Raw genomic sequence first — 4,404 nt, 5'->3', positions numbered from 1 at the left:
ATCTTATGAAACTAAATATGCCCAGCACACTCGCACCAGATCAGGAAACAGAATATTACCAGCACCATGGATTCCTCCTTCAAGCTTCTTCCAGCTAATCACCCCACTATTCTTGACTGTTAACATAACATAGAGGAACTTGACCAATGTTAAGGATTTTATAGAATGTCATACATTATATATACTCTTGTGCCTGGCTTTATCTACTCAATATTGTGTTTTCAATATATTGGTATGTGCTGCTATGTACATATATAGAACATAAAGCTTCTATGAACATACTTTTGCTGAACATATGTGTACATGTCTGCTAGATATAGGCCTGAAGAGTGGAATTGCTGCTGATAGAGAATAGATATGTTCAGCTATAGCATATAATGCCAAAGCATTTTCTAGTTATTATACCAATTTATACTTCTACCAGTAGTATATGAGAGTTCTAGTTGCTCCCCATCTTTATTAGCACTAGTATTTTCTTTCTCATTTTACCCACTCTAGTGGGAGTGGAGGGGTCAGTAGTGGTGAGAGGATTTATTTCAAGAAATATTTAATCGTGCTATGCTTCACTTTTCCTCAACTTAAATGAGAGGAGCTTTGAGATCTATAAGAAAATCTTTAAATATAGTTCCAGGAGCTCGAGGAACAAGAGGACAAGCTCTGACTTCTGCCTACTAATTCTAAAAGCAAGCTCTATGACTGGTACTGCCCTTTGCTGCTGGCACAGTGGAGAGGGCTGCCTTGGGAGCCAGCTCCTCTCCCAACAAAGGTTGGGCAGATGTGCAGTTCCTGGCGACCAAATATGAACTTGAAAGAGGAGTCCCGGTGGCCCAGCAGTTTAGCGCCGCCTTCGGCCTGGGGTATAATCCTGGAGACCCGGGATCGAGTCCCACGTCAGGCTCCCTGCATGGAGCCTCTTTCTCCCTCTGCCTCTCTCTTTCTCTCTGTGTCTGTCATGAATAAATAAATAAAATCTTTTAAAAAAAAGAAAAAGGGATCCAATCTAGGTTTTATCAATATTAACCCTGACCCAGATGACTGATTGGAGATACATAGGGATCCCAATTATAAATAGCTGAAAGCCCAGAGGGCAAGGGTGAAGTATGCAGCCAGCCAGATAACCAAGGCATTCCTCCCACCAAAGAGCTGCAGTGGGAGGTCTCCAATAGGAAAATTGCTAAGGACCCTGTAAATGCAACCCTTGGGAAGGAAAGAGGCATGATTTGAAAAATACTATCACCAAAGTGCCCCACATCAGATTCCAACTGGACCAGCCACTTAACCTCCTGTCCTTCTCACCATTGCCCTGGGGATAGCCATATAGTAATCAGCAAACAGCTAAGAGAAGACACTACTAGTTCCTGTCCTTTCCTATTACAGGCTTTCAATACCCTAGAAACTCTGTGCTTAGAGGGAGAAAACTAATTCTGAAGAAGTTTGGCATTTGAAATACCACTACACTAGATTGGAATTAAGTCATTATGAGATGAAATTGAACTTGTCAGTCCTTTAAAGAGATGAGTTTTTAAATTATTATTGTTTAGAAGGGACTGGAAAAACTAGAGGCCATGTCAGGAATTCCATCTAGGGGTAGGGAGAAAACTGATCCACAGTAAGAGTTAAAAGGAGGATGAGAAAAAATAAGAAAAAATTTCATACAGTAGAGATGATTGACTTAGTGTCTACAAAAACAAAAAACTCTGATAACCTCAATGTTGTTCTCCCCTATGATATTCAGTCTTTCACAGATACAGTTTCTAGGAATGCAATAAGCAGCACAATGTTTGGGGTTTGTGTGAAGATTGCTGTAGTGCATGTAAAAGCAAATCAGCTTCAATGACTACCTAATCATGTGCCTCAGAAAAGGCAAAATCATTCAACAGAAGGTGTCAGATTGACATTGTTGTGTGACCGCAGCCTCTACTCATAAGTGGGTACTGATAACTTCATGCCTATGCCTTAACCTACTAGTGCTCTGAAGACTGGTTCATTGAATTGTTCTGATAGCTCTGGGAACAGTAACAATGTTGCTCCAGTTGTAACAGCAACATGTGTGAGCAACATCAGGCTAGTGAAGTGTCTGTGCCACAAGTAAATTCTAGTGAAAGTTCAGAGGATACGTCGAGTGTAAGCATTTCTCCACTGCCACAGCTCACAGTTCCTAGAGCTCATTCTTCAGCATGTCTTGTAAACCAACTACCCAGAACTTCAAGGAATATAGCAGCAAAATTACGTAATCCTGTAGTAGGAGTCAAGAGGTCATCCTCAACAAATAAAGAAGAGCATCCCAAGAAAACCAAAACAGAAGGGAATAAATCAAGTAAAGAAACTAACGGTCTTCCTTTAAGTGGATATAAGAAAACAGAAATAAATGAACAAGGTTATATAAATAAAAATACAACTCAACTAAAAACCAAAGAACTTCTCTGTTGGCCCCTCAGAAAACATTTAGTACGGACCTTTCCAATAACCCTGGTCAGCCTGCAAATCCTGTTCCTGCTATCAAGGATTCAATAAAACAGATTTACCTGTCAACAACTTCAGGGATCCATAAACCATATCTTCCAACTCAACCTGTTTGTTGTCTTCAAGTGCTAAAAAATGAGACTAGATTAGACGGGATTAACATGACTGGAAAAAAAAGGTTTAAGTTTATTTGGTGACCTCCCTCATTGGGATAATCAGCATTTATTCAGAAGACCTCATCAGTAAGTGCAGAGGCAGGAATGCTATTATTTTTTTAATATTTTATTTATTTATTCATTAGAGACACACAGAGAGAGGAAGAGACTAGGCAGAGGTAGAAGCAGGTTCCATGCAGGGAGCCCGATGTGGGACTCCATCCTGGGACCGTGGGATCACACCCTGAGGCACAGGCAGGTGCTCAATCGCTGAGCCATCCAGGTGTCCCAGGGGTGCTATTATTAATTGGCTAACCAATAGGATGAAGGATGTCACATATTGATAAACTTGGTTACTTTTTCTTAATCTGGACAAAGAAAACAAACAGATTATTCTAAATTTGCTTTATGAATCTTCCATTGGGCACCATTCTATCATATATACACTTCTCATGTTAAATTGCAATTATTCAAACTCTTCTTCTATCTTTCTAAATTAATATTTCAAAGTTGGAGTATTGTCTTAACACCCTTAGGAGATGCACAGAGGCTTTCTTTTCAGTTACTTTATACTATCTAGTATGCACTAGTGCTTGTTCCCTTGTATTTGTTCTCTGTAGTCACTTTGCCCTTCCTCCCACTCCCTAAGAAAATATTGTTATACTAACAGGCGTAATGTAGTATCTGGTGTTTTATGTAGCTATGGATTTAGGTTGAAACTGCCAGGCACAGATTTCAGTTTTGTCATTTTGTTGACAATGGGGGAAATTCAGCTTATAACACATTCCACATTGTGGAATTGCATCCAAGCTTTGCCAAATGGAAAAGTTGGACATTTTTGGGGTAGTGACTTTTTAATTCTAGTTTTCATAACCTAGAGATCAGACTGTTGCTTTCACATGATGTATGTAGTATCACATGAGTGGAGTTTGTTTTGCCTTATAATATCTATGACTCCTTTTATCTTTCAAGAGAGCTATATTGTAAGCAGAAGATATATTCCCTCATTAAAAACATGTTTTTAACATAAAAAAACCTTTGGAAAAAGAAGGGAGGGAGGGAGGGAGGGAGGAAGGAAGGAAGGAAGGAAGGAAGGAAGGAAAGAAAGAAAGAAAGAAAGAAAGAAAGAAAAGGAGGGAAGGAGAAAGGGAGGAAGAAATAGCAGCAATAACCAATACCAACTTAAGGAGAAAAATTAAGGAAAGAAATATGCTAAATGTTTAGTATTAAAGGAATTGGGATTGTGAATATATTTAACTGTGCTCAGTATTTCTAATTTTCTGTGACAAAAGTACATAATATTTTTAATGTTAAGAATATAAAAATAATAGCTTGGAGCTATTAATTTAGAACAAACATTAGAGAGCTAGAGATTTAGATTTTATTTTAAATGGTTAGATAAATTTAATGATAGGGTTTTTAAAAGATTTTATTTATTTATTTGAGTGAGAATGAGAGAGAGAGCACAAGTGGTGCAAAGGGACAGAGGGAGAGGGAGAAGAGAAGCAGACTCCCCGCTGAGCAGGGAGTTCGATGTGGGGTTCGATCCCAGGACCTTGAGATCATGACCCCCGTGGAAGGCAGACGCTTAACTGACTAAGCCACCCAGGTGCCCATTAATGATAGTTCTTATTATCTATAAGTTTAGAAGTTATCTTGGGAAATAATTTGTAATATTTCCACTAGATACATGTTGATATATATACTATATACTGTATAACTGCACATATAGATATGTGTATATCTTTCTACTATGTATATGTATGTGTAGTTCAAAAGCATTTTA

The 4,404-nt window shown here is 38.5% G+C and overlaps 1 pseudogene; it reads left to right on the top strand.

Moving 5' to 3' along the window:
* The first annotated feature begins 1,627 nt into the window (after positions 1-1,627).
* On the top strand, positions 1,628-2,660 carry LOC129517868 (poly(A) polymerase alpha-like; annotated as a pseudogene).
* The last annotated feature ends 1,744 nt before the right edge of the window (positions 2,661-4,404 follow it).

Source organism: Nyctereutes procyonoides, unplaced genomic scaffold (genome assembly GCF_905146905.1).
Source record: "Nyctereutes procyonoides isolate TBG_1078 unplaced genomic scaffold, NYPRO_anot_genome, whole genome shotgun sequence".
Lineage (NCBI taxonomy): Eukaryota > Metazoa > Chordata > Mammalia > Carnivora > Canidae > Nyctereutes > Nyctereutes procyonoides.
Note: the sequence above shows the minus strand (reverse complement) of the source record. Positions and strands in the feature narration are given on the sequence as shown.